The sequence below is a fragment of the Pipistrellus kuhlii genome, unplaced genomic scaffold (genome assembly GCF_014108245.1).
Source record: "Pipistrellus kuhlii isolate mPipKuh1 unplaced genomic scaffold, mPipKuh1.p scaffold_m20_p_8, whole genome shotgun sequence".
In the NCBI taxonomy this organism is placed as follows: Eukaryota; Metazoa; Chordata; class Mammalia; order Chiroptera; family Vespertilionidae; genus Pipistrellus; species Pipistrellus kuhlii.
In genome coordinates, this window is record NW_023425584.1 from 49,655,085 (window position 1) to 49,668,675 (window position 13,591).

A 13,591-nucleotide genomic window follows, 5' to 3' on the forward strand; every position below is an offset into this window, starting at 1 on the left:
GATGTTTTTATCTTCCCTTCAATAAAAATCAATAAAAATGATCAATTTCAAGTTACCAATAATTAGTGAAACAACTCAAGATTTCCTCAAAAACAATTTTCTAAAAACAAAAAGAGAAATAAAAGACAAGTGTGATTCATAGCACTAAGTATTGGGAAGTATGTACTCTTGGAACTTTAATCACATTATAATTAAATTATTTATACACTGATGAATTATGACTGAATTGAGGTGTAAGAATATTCCAGATACAACTCTTGTGCAATCACCCATACTTGCGTAACTTTATTTCTAATGGAAGGTTCATTACTGTTCACTAGAGCAAATATTTTGCTGAGAAGTTTTTACCTCCTAATATATAATCAGGAACACATTTTGACAACTGTGTACAAATCAACAGAAATTGTGATTAGCTCTTACTAGTACCTTAAAGGGAATCAAAAACATACACAGTAAAGATCCAAAAGGTAATTTATCACAGGTTTTTGTCATCTATTATTTCACAGCTCAGGGGTAATTAAAAAAAAAATTAAAAAAAAAATAAAACAAAACAAAAAACTTGTTTCTAAAACAGTAAGGTTTCTCAATATGGAAATAATTGTTTTTTGTTGGGAACTGATGTGTCCTAATAGATGAAAATAGTTTGGGGTAATTAAGGCCTACCATATAAAGACATAGAGAAATTATTTGCTTGCAAAATATTAAAATACAGGAGAATAAACAACACCAACACTATAAACATAATTGTTTTCTGAATGTTGAGGAGCTTCAAAAACTTATGCTTATAGGTCACTGTTATGAAAACAGGATCATTGGATTATACATAAAGAAGAAACTAAAGATTCTATAGTAGCTCAGGTTGTTAATCATGGGGCCCACTATGCCAGCTGACCCTTCTAATGGAAACTGCCCATGTCCACAGCCTCTGCATGGCTCCAGGCAACTATGTTTCACACTTAGGGCAGTACCTGCTGATTGGACCAAAGTGATCATTTGACCTCTAAGACTTAATCCACAGTCTAGCCAGCAATATATAATGTGCTTTGGCATGGCGAAAAAAAATCAACCTCTATCTTAGGGAATTTAAACTTCTAAAAACAGGAATATTACAGCTGTCAGAGAACGCCAGTGAAGGTTCATGGAAAAATACAGAATGGTGGAAACTCTGACAGCTGAATTTCTGAGTAAACCAAAATTATGAGTAAGCAGAAGATATAAGGTAAAGAAAATATATAGAGAGAATGGAGAGAGAATACATTCAATAGAGTGAGGAGAACAGAGCAGACATATGAAAAGTAACTGAATCACATTAATAGTAGAGCCTTTGATTTAAAAATCAATAGATAGCTATTGTCCAAATCCCTAGAGCTTCCTGGGATTCTAAATCAACATCTAGTTCTTGCTTCCTCTTAACTCTCATATTTTGCTTCTGTTTTTCCCTCACCCCGTTACCTGATATACGTTGAGTTTCAAATATTTTCAATCAAATCAGTATATGAGAATAAAAACATTAAACTGTCTACTGATTCCATGGCATTCTTGAATAAGCTTCTGATAATAATTAATTTCCCATTGACCTTTCCCTCATAAAATGTTAGCAACAGTAATAATGTTTATTTTAATAACTGATTATTTTGGATTTCATTTAAAGTAGCATGTAGATTCTCTGTAATGGAACTCTCAGGTAAAAGGCAAATTGGACCTGGAAATGTACAATTTAGATTGAGATAAAAGCTAAACTCTCCGTGAAGACCAAAGCCAGCTCCACAAGGGGGCTATTTTTATAACTATTTGAAAAAATCAGGTATCAGGGTCTTATATTCCTTCAAAAAATAAAAATAAAATTTGCATCAAGTTTTGTACATAGTTGTATATTAAGTTCAAAAATGCCTAACTCCAATGTACAAAGTAGAAATGGAGAAACCTAATAAAATTATATACAAGCACAATATCCAGATTACCAAATTTGAGAAATAAATAAAATAAATACAGTAGAAATGCCAAGAGAGGAGAGGGGAGGAGGAGAAAGACAGAGCAGTAGAGAAAGGAAATTCTAGAGGTTAAAATGATGACTCCAAATCTAGATACAAATATACTTTAGATTCCAAAAGGAAATCTGGGTCAGACCTAGAGAAAAGGCAAGCTTGAGAATGGAGAAGACATACATCATTCATTCTTTCTCCTCTGAGATTTCTTTATAAATAAAGCAGTAAAAGTTTGTATTCTTTAGCCCAATATTAGAATAGATTTGGTTATAAAGAGAAATTAAAGGGATCTTTGTGGTCAATGTTGAAAATATCTTGCCAAGGGAACCCTAATTACATTTTTGTTAAATTATGTTGTACACTTACTTACTTGTTTATGTCTTAGAACACTTGATCTACTAGTATGTTATACTCTGTTTTGGGTGTGTGTGGTTTTTTGTGTGTGTTTGGTTTTTTTTTTCGCTACAACTGGAGGTTTCCATGTGACTTTGCTTTTCTCAGATTATCTTAAGACACGTGATATTTTATACTCTGTATAAATAACAAGAAAAATCACCTCACATTGTGACTAACTCAGATTTTGACTCTAAACTGTTTTCATCACTCTCCCTTCGCAATAGAGTCCAAGGTCATTCCTTAAGAAGATGTCACAGGCCTTGCCAGCCCTACCTCTATAACCATCATCACTACCAGATCTCAGAATGTATTGTTAAGAAACATACTAGTAAATGGATGCTAGATAGACACAATATAGTACAGACATTAATGCTGAATAGATTTAATAGAACACAATCACCACCCATTTTATGGTTATTGTGAGGAAATGCATTCAATATCTTAGTCAATGAGTCAACGTTTTAACTTTGAAAGCTGCAAGTTGGGGGCATATGTGTATGTGCATATGTTTGTAATACTTAAAAAATGATTTCAAGATCACCCCTGGGAATATATGCAGAGCTTCTAAAAAGTTGAAGAGGGGTGAAAAGGGTAACTTAAATCTTTTCTTTACTAAGAAACACTGAGTTAACACATTTGCTTTGAGAACTCAAAGACTTTACCACTGGTAGAAAAACGTTATTGCTATACATTGCCTAACAGTGAGCCCATAAAGAAAAAGGCCAAGTGTTTGTGTCGTTTTAAATGTTAGAAAGTTTTGTAATCTATTATAAAGTTTAAATGACAGGGTAAGTAAATTTTTAATGGCAACAGGGAGAAAAACTGAAATCATTTTGGGGGGAGTCTATTCAATTAAAGTGATTTTTAGCACACTCTGCATTCTCCTTGCTTCAAAGAGAAATAATAATTCAGAGACTATCCCTATTTTATTCCTCAGAGAGGCATAAAGAACAATGACTGAAATGACTTTGAGAGGAGAAAAAAGAACTGACAGCCAGCTGGGAGAATGGATACTGCTGTGAAGAAAGGACTAAGGAGGAAAAAATATATCTTGCATAAAGGACATAAAAATGTACTGGGAAATGGAGAAATAAGCACAGAAGAATGGAGATGTCAGGGGAAATCAGAAATACAACAAAAGTTTTGCATTCAAGACATAAAATATAATGGGCACAATATTGGCCATAAATAAACTTTCAGGAAAAAAAACTTACATTACTCGTAGTGCCTATAAAATAAGTTCATATTATGAAATTCTATTTTATTAGCCTACTCATTATTTCCAAATCTAGCATTATGACTAAATATATTGTCACATTTGCTGCATTTATCACTGATTCTTAGTTAACTAAAAGCTCCAAAGTAGCCTTTTGTTAAGAAAAATAATTAAATGGGAAACAAAGTCTGGACTTTTTTAGTAAAACATACTTGCTTCCTTTTTCTATGGCATTGCAAGAACTCTTTCATGAGCAAATCATCGAGCCTTGTGAGTTTTCTTTTGAAACGTCTTTCTTTAATATTACAGCAAATGCCCCACTAAAAGAAATGGAGGTTAATTAGCTGAACTCATCTGAAATATAGTTCTCCTTTCCTCATGAAGTAATAAAGTTACAACAGCAAATATCAAGCACAAGTTTTGTAAAAATACAATCTTAACAAACCCTATTACATACATTAACAGGAATCCCAAAACTTAGTCCAATATTATAGTTATTTTCTTACTAATTGCAGAGTAACTACATCCCCATTGGGATCATTTATTTCTTTCCTCAGAACCTTCCAGTGCAAGTACCTACTTGCATTATCAAAAACCATCATATTGCATAAATCCAAGGAGACACCATCCACTTTGGGGCCCTGGAGTTGTGAAGTATGTAGGCTATTTGAGTACATGAAACCCTAGCAGAATTTATATTTATCACAGTCATACATATATCATGCATCTCACATTCAAAAAAACAACAGTAATAAAATGTATTGCTTATTATCAAAACTGATTCTCAGTATTTGTCATTCATTTACCACTAAGATATTATTAAAAGAACACCAGCTCTTCTTCAGACACACTTAGTTTAAATCTCAAATCTGTCACTCACTACCCACAAGATTTGGTCAAATTTATCTAACCCCCAGGCCTTACTCATGTCTAATAGGATAGTCACCTCTCATGGGATTGTTATAAGCATTAAATGTAAACACAGGTAAATTTCCTGACATAGAATACAAACCCAATAATCACTAATTGTTGTTATCATGCCGCCAACATAGTCAAACTTATCTATTTGGAATATTAAAAAATTCTAAAAGGTAAGGGGTTCAGGATTTACATAGGAGCTCAGAATTTAGTCAAAAATAATATTACATATAATATTACATATTTTTATGTATCCATGTTAGAGTTATTTTTATCTATCCATCATAGAGATTGGTGCATTTTCATAAGCACGAACATAAATCCTTCTCTATAATACATAAATTTAATTTCATTAAAGGTATATTAATAAATGTAACAATAGTTATAAGGTTATGTTCAATCACACAAAGTACAACCCTAGGCTAAGAAAACTTTATGAGAGAGGTAAGTTCCTCCAAATAATCAGAAAGCAAATATTATAATTTTATATAAATTGTTTCACTAATTTAAAAGGGATGTGGTGGCCGAAGCCGGTTTGGCTCAGTGGAAGAGCGTCTGCCTGGGGACTGAAGGGTCCCGGGTTCGATTCCGCTCAAGAGCATGTACCTTGGTTGTGGGCACATCCCCAGTGGGGGGTATGCAGGAGGCAGCTGGTCGATGTTTCTCTCTCATCGACGTTTCTAACTCTCTATCCCTCTCAATTCCTCTCTGTGTAAAATCAATAAAATATATATTTTTAAAAAATAAAAATAAAAATAAAAAAATAAAAGGGATGTGGTGTTGCTGGTGCCCAACTCATTTAATGAAGCTAACAATAGCCTTGATACAAAAACTAACATATTTTAAAATTTATAGCTCTGGCCAGGTGGTTCATTTGGTGGAGCATCACTCTATACACCAAGAGGTTGCAGATTTTATTCTGTTCTCTCTCTCCCCCCTTACTCCTTTCCTCCCTTCTTTTCTTTCTAAAAATCAGTGGAAATATATATACGGGTAAGAATAATAATAATAATAATAATAATGACAATAATCTCACTTATGTACATGGACACAAAATCACAAACAGAATTGTCAATCCAAATTCAGCATGGGTTAAAAAATAGCCATGTTTCATTTCTAATGGTAATGAAAGAATGTGTGATAAAAATCTTTTTATAATTTTGACCACATTAATTTATAGATTAAAAGAGAAAAATTATATGATCATCTCAATAGATGGGGCAGAGGCAGGAAAGCAACAGATAACAATCATCATAACCATGACAAGAAAACAAAAACAAAAACACAAATACACACTTTTAGCCTGCCAGTGTGGCTCAGTAGTTAAGCATCAACCTATGAACCAGGAGGTTATGGCTGGCTTCCTGGTTGGGGCATATACCTGGGTTTAGCTGATCAATTATTCTCTTTCATCATCCTCCTCCCCCCCCTCCCCCCCCCCCCCCGCTCTCTCCCTTCCTCTCTGAAATCAATAAAAATATATTGTTTAAAAATACTTTTAGCAAAATAGTACTAGAGAGAAAAAACTTCATTATTCTAAAAAGGATACCCACCAAAATTTAGTGAGTATTATACCTACTAATAGGAAGTTTGAAGCATTCCCATAAAAGTCAGACATAAGTCAAGGATATTACTATCTCTGGTTTTATTCAGTCATGTCCTAGGAGTCCTAAGCAATCCAGTAAAGTAAAAATAAAACAAAAGATTTAAGGATTGCAGGGGAGTGACATAAGTGTCATTACTTTGTAATTATGATTTTTCAGCCTATAGAACTCTAAAAATATCTAAAGACAAGTTATAATAAAAATTCAGCAAAATGTTGAAGTGCACAAAAAAGAGCTACCGTATTTTTCAGACCATAAGACGCACTTTTTTCCCCCCAGAAGTGGGGGGGGGAAAGTCCCTGCATCTTATGGTCCAAATATAGCCTACACATATACTTTAAAAAAAAAGGTTTTTTACTTGCCCGGCTCTGTGTGGTCTCTGTGTGCTTGCCCGGCTCTGTGTGCTTGCTGCAGCCACTGTCCATTCCTCCGTGCCCTGAGTGTCTGCCCCGCTCTGTAAACCCCGAGTGGTAGAGGAGTTCCCATGTATGGTAGTCAGCCTCCATGCCCTCGCTGCAGCCATATCTCCATGTCAGCCCAGGTGCGGTGTATGGTAACTGCGTAATCCAAACCGTAATCATCGCCTGTACCCCTTGCTGGCCCGTACTCCGTGCCCGGAAGAATGCCGCGTCTATTCCCCCAATCATTCCTCTCCGCCCTCTGTTGCCCTGCTTGACTACTGGGTAGGCGTACTGTAGATCTCCGCCCACCAGTAAACTCCGCCCTCCGCTGGATGCCCTGATTGATAACGCCGCTACATCAGAATTTCTCTTCATACTATTATACCGGTAACTGTCAAAATGTTTGTACTGCAACAAACTTCATACCGGTATATTGTATGCAGAGACTTTCTGTGATACCAAACCAACAACATTTACCATAATGTAAAATACTCTCCAGCCTCTTCTCTCACCACTACAATGTGTAGATACCCATAAACAATGCAAAGAAAGCATAGAAAGTCTCTGCATGATTTATGGGTTTACACATTGTAGTGGTAACACTGAACTTTTTGTTTCAGAATCTTTTTTTCTTCATTTCCCTTCTCTAAAAACTGGTGCGTCTTATGGTCCGGTGCGTCTAATGGTCTGAAAAATATGGTACATATAAAATCTCCAGTATTCCCACATACCCACAATAATTAGAAATTTTAACTAAAAAAAATATTTTATTTTATGTATTTTATATATTTTATATATATATGACAGTAGCAAAAATATTTTTTAGTTAAAATTTCTAATTTTTGCTACTGTCATATATATATATATATATATATATATATATATGACAGTAGCAAAAATAAAAGATATGTAGAAATAATTTTTAATTGGATTGCACTTATATGGAGAATACTTACATAACATTATTTAAAGGTAGAAACTGATAGCAAAATTAGAAGAAGAAATATATGATGTTGGGTAGAAAAGCCAAACTATGGAAATTTTCATTTTGCTCAAATTCATAAATTAATTAATTCTAATTAAGATTAAGTTCTAAAAGTGATTTCTTTGAACCTGAAAACCTGATTTAAAATTTACTTAGAAAAGCAATCCTATATAATAAAAGGGTAATATGCAAATCGACCAAATGGCTGAATAACCAATCACTATAATACGTACTGACCACCAGGGAGCAGACTCTCAATGCAGGAGCTGCCCACTGGTAGTAGTGAGCTCTGTGGCAGCACTAAGGATGTCTGACTGCAGCTTAGGCCCACTCCCAAGCTGCAGTCAGACATTCCCCAAGGGCTCCCAGACTGCTAAAGGGCACAGGCCGGGCTAAGGGACAACCCCATCCCCCACTCCTCAATGCACAAATGTCATGCACTGGGCCCCTAGTGAAACAATACTCATAAAAGCTAAGCAGGCTTTGGAAATGAAGAACAAGCTGGGTATGTTGACTAAGTAGTAAAAAACACATTACTAAACTCTAATAATTAAGCTCAGGGGGTCTTGGCAAATTAGCCCAATGAAAAAAGAATAAAGAACTCAGGAAAAGACTATTCAGTAAGTGGCTATGAAACAGATAATTATTTAAACATTTGAAAAATGAATAAATTGGCCAACCATATACAAAAGATTTTTGTGGTTTAAAAGACCAAAAGATTGAAAAACAAACATTTATAAGAAGAGGTGAAACCTTTATGTCTGCAGAATAGAAAAATATTTCTGAAACAAGGCACCAAAAGTACAAACAATAAAGAAAATATTTATACCACTGACTACATTTTAAAATAAAACTTGATTACAACAAAAGATAACCTAAACATGAAAAGACAAGCAATATCTTAAAGAGAAGATAAAAAATAAAGATACCAATGGATGGGTTTCCAGGATTTACCGAGAACTCTGAAAAGTAAGGGGAAAAGCTTGATAGAAAAATAGCCAAAGGATATAAAAAGGCAAGTAAAGAGAAAGAAATATGAATGACTAATGAACAAATGAAAATATGTTCATCCTAACCAGTAATCTGGAAAATATAAATTAAAGCCACAATGTGAGATCATTTCACACTCATCAGGTTAGCAATTAAGTTAAAGTGTGATGGAACCACATGTTGGCAAGAAGAGGGAGCAAGGAACTCTCATAACCTGCAATAGAATTATAAATTGGCCCATCCTAGAGAGAAAAAAATGGTAATATCTAATAAAATTGAATATAAGCATGTTAATTTTATCTCAGCAATTCTACTCCTCAGCACATACTAGAGAAACTGTTACAGAGGGTAGCCAAAGACACCCATATGCAATGTTTTTTGTACTGCTATTGATGACAGCAAAACATTGAAACTAACCCATTTGCCTATCAATAGAAGAATGGGTTTTTTAAAATTGTTATGTGGTTAAAACGGAATAATATTTTAATTATACTAGTCTTCATGTTGTTGGTTTTTGTATATTTTCAGTGTTTCTATTTTTAAAAAGCAGTAAGAGGATAGAGTAATATTTGAAAAAGTAATTATTCTAAATATTTCAAATCTATGAACCATGCTAGAAAATTGCCCAAATAAGCCATTGCACAATAAATTCACAAACACCTCAAAGACATTAGAACGCATGATCTGTAAGGAACAGGTTTCATCAGACTCACCTAATTTAGTAACATGACAGAATAATAATCTAGTGGGTGAAGAGGAAGAGATAGATGCAATGCCCCCACTTTAGCAAGACTTCTTGTCCTGTGCCATATGGTATGCTCATCAAAGAAAAAATGGGGGGTATTTTAAATGAAAGCTGGGATATCATTGTCTAGACCTAAATCCAAGCCAATAGAATAAAATTACACAGCACACACGGAGATGGATAACTCTTATTTAAAGATCATTATCAACATTTGACAGCAAAACTAGAGGCAATTCTAGATTCATGTCTCTTGGCCTCAGTGGTAAAATAAAAACCATGCACTTTAAATGTGCAGTTAATATTTACATAAAAGGGAGTAAGAAAAGCTCTGTCTTATGGGGAGGCATTTATTAAATTAAGAAAGTATTTGCCTGGCCAGCATGGCTTAGTGGTAAAGCACTGACCTATGAATGAGGAGGTCAAAGTTTGATTTCCAGTCAGGGCATATGCCTGGGTTACTGCATGCAGGAGGCAGCTGATCAATGATTGTCTCTCATCATTGATGTTTCTATCTTTTTCTCCCTCTCCCTTTTTCTTTGAAATCAATAAAAATATGGGTTTGGGGTTTTTTTTTTAAGAAAGTAGTCAAAACCAATCTAATATTTTAAGAGAGGACACCTAGGGGAGAGAAATGTATGTGCCATATTTACTAAACAGTAAAAAATAACTGAAGCTCTAATAAGGAAACTCAGCTCACAGCCCTTCACATGAAAAACAATTCTGGCAAGGAAAGGAGTAGTTTTCCACTAAATAATTAATTTTGTGAGAGACACTTAGGAGAGGGAAGGAAGGACCATCTTCTCCATGACTGCATCTCTACACAGTCTGATGAGGCAAATCAATCCCAGTGACCCATCATATGGGTGACCAGCTGTATGCAAAGATCAGTTGAGAGTAGAAATCAGTTCAGAGATCAGCTTGGACATCAAATTGACTTTTAAACATGAACATGTCACTGTGATCTAAAAAATCAATTACAATAATGGGATAGAGAAACAGGAGCTAAAAATTATTTGTGAAAATATTCTAAGAGAGAAAGAGTCATTATAAATTAAGTACTTGGCAAAGTAAACTGCATTGTGCAATGGAAGCGTTTTACCTTAAATTATACACCCACATTCTGAAAGAAAGATCAACATTAATGCTTTTAAAACAATGAATGCTGCGCAGAAAAATGTGTAATTTCAGAAGTCATCTGCCCACGAGTCATATTTTCTTTGTTACTTCCTTGTGTTTTCTTAACTACTTCATTAATATTTGCATAAGAGCAGGACCTTACTTTCATGAAAGCACAAATATTGGTGTTTATAACATTACATGAGTTTTGAAATTACACTAAACAAAAAACACATATTTAATTCCAAGGAGTTTGCATGCTGAAAGTGTGAGCATTCCCAGAATAAGTAGAATGAGTGTATTCAACACCTTAATTGCTGATTCTTTTCTATCCTCTAGTATCTATCTTTTATCTGAGGAATAAGCTCAACTGTTCCCCTTCTAAGGTAGAGTGGCAAAGAGAAGAGAAGGATGCAGAGGGGTGTGTGTGCACAAGGTGAGATGGTGCCTTTCTAAGCCTACCCTGCTCTCACAGGAACCAGGCAGGTCACTGCAGCACAAACACATTCAAATTGAAAGAGATGGGTTTTCCCAAATGAGATTGGGGTAGAGCACAGAGCATCCTAATTCCATAGACTAAGAATAAATTCAAGTGGAAAAGTGCTCTGGTTACAGGATTTCATCTACCTTTTTCAACCTGAAGAGTCAAAAAACAAGAAGGCATCCAGGCTAGTGTGGCTCAGTTAGTTGGGTGTTGCCGCAGGTACCAGGAGGTTACTAGTTCAATTCCCGATGAAGGGCAAATGCCCAGCTTAGAGGCCTGCTGGAGGCAAATAATCAATGTTGCACTCTGACATTGATGTTATCTCTCCCTCTCCCTCCTCTCTCTCTAAATATCAACAAACTATTCTTTAAAAAAAAAAAAATGGCTAACTTTCATCTTGAAGCAGAACAGAAAATAGCGACATCACCAAGAAAGCCCCAGCAGATGCCTTCCCCTTTCCTCCCTGCCAAGGCTGAGCTGGGCTTGCGACTGAGAAGAAAGAGCCTTTATCACCTAGATTTAGTCAGTGGCGAACAACAGAAATAGATTCTAGCTAGCTTAAGGGGGAAAATGAAATGCTTTACCACCATGAGGTTATTGGTAGAATTAAAGAAGAGGCAGGGGAAAAGAAGACTTTTAGAAAAACAAAAAAATAAAATCCAGGAAGCCCTGGGAATTTAGGAAAAGACAGACAATTCCTTTACAACCACCAACCCTCTATCATGAAGAGTATGTCCCAGTCCTATTCAATTATGCTGTGTCACTCAGGACAAAATTCAAATCAAGGAGAAGGAACCCAATCTGGAGTCTGTGCTCACCCTTCAGATAGGAGTTTGATGGGCACCTTGCCTGACAGTCGCCCTGATCCTAAGTTCAGCAGTCAGGGATCACTCACAGAAAATAAATAAATAAATAAATAAATAAATAAATAAATAAATAAATAAGCTGCAGTTAAAAGTAGGAATTGATGATTTACAAACAAAATCAATAGGAGGATAAGCACTGTCAGAGCAGGGGGAGAGCTGACAAGGAAAGATAGGAGCCTGTGCATAAACTTATAGTAGAGGCCCCCATTTCCAGAGACAACAGTTTTGCTTGACTCTCTCATGACTTAGCCAATCTAGAACATTCTTCAGAATGTCAGAATTTCGTTTGCCTATCATTCTGCTTTCAGCTACTTATAATTTCAGCTCTCTCTCATCCTCATACCAGAAAATCTCATTTCAGTGACAGAATAAAGGGACTTCTTCACCCCACATACTCTCCTTCCAATGAAACCATAAAGAAAATCTATAATAATAAAAGCCTAATATGCTAATTAGACCAGACGACTTTCAGGATGAAGCCAGGGTAAGGAAGGCCTACTCTTGCACAAATTTCATGCACTGGGCCTCTAGTTTTAAATATTATTTCCTCATTCATTCATTCGTTCATTCAACACCAGCTCTCTTTGGCCAGGAAGTACCACATAGAAGTGTATAATTATTTGGAACTTCAGCCTCAGGAACCATATCCTTGAGGCATAAACTCATGTAGTTGATGAGCAATTGAAGCAAATGTGCACACAAAACCATTTCTAAAGACTCCTTGAAGTTAAACATGGTTATGTTAAATGTGGAGGTACTTTATCAGCTGCAGATCCAACCAAACACCACACCAAAAGTGAGAGTTCTAAGGCACACAAAACAATACTTGGAATTTTTGAAAATGACAATCCCAGAGATTAATGCGTGTTTTTTATGACACTTTCAAATGTACCCAAAGTTAAATGTCTTTATAAAAGGTGCATTATTAGGTCATTGTTTATATGCCAGCATAGATGTCAGCACTATACATACAGTCACTTGGTTTCAAGTGACACCTCCCTCAAACAGACCACCCCCACTTCTATTTTTTCTGGCTCCTGTTCTTTGTAGGAAGTGAATAGAGATGCATGTCTACACACACATATACAGGCACTTACACATTTACCTACATGACACCAAGCATGTTCTCACACTGGAGGTGGAAACCCTGTACACGCTGCATATAAATGACTCACTGAGTAATAAACTCTCCCTTGCCCTTTCTGAGCATAAAGAGCGTGAAGCAGTCAAAGGAGGAAAAAACACACAGGGACTTGGCAAAAAGCTAAAAATAACAGGGGCTAAAAATAACAAAATTTTGAAGAGAAAATTATAAAAGTATGGTCCAAAGGGAATAAAATTTCCCAACACCAGAGGAGAGACACATTATTTCTTAGATTTCCAGATCTGAGTGGAGGAGTCAAGCAAATATGATGAATTGGACCTCAGCTTATAGCACCTGAGAATGCGATGAAACCTGGGCAGACTGCTCACTAGACAGACTACTCTGAAATAGAAAAATATTTTAATAGGACTATAATACTTTTAAATATCTATTATAATCCTGGAATGCTAACAAATGGTTAATATGGAGAACCTGGATTTAATAAAAAGAGAAACATAATTTCCTATCTAGTACTCAAATATTCTTATTGTGCATAAATTGCATCAAATTTCGATTTTTAAGTATAATCTGCAACACTTATTTTTTAAGTTTAATCATAGAAAATCTATAGCAAAAACACTTTAAACTCCACATTCTGATATATTCAGACATTTAGAGTCACAAAAGTTTCAAACCTGTGCCAAAAAAGAGTCCAATTATTTTTAATTTACAAGAGCTGTGAAGCACCGTATTTCCCCAGTCCCAACCCCTGGACCACTGAAAACATTAGAGCCGTCATGG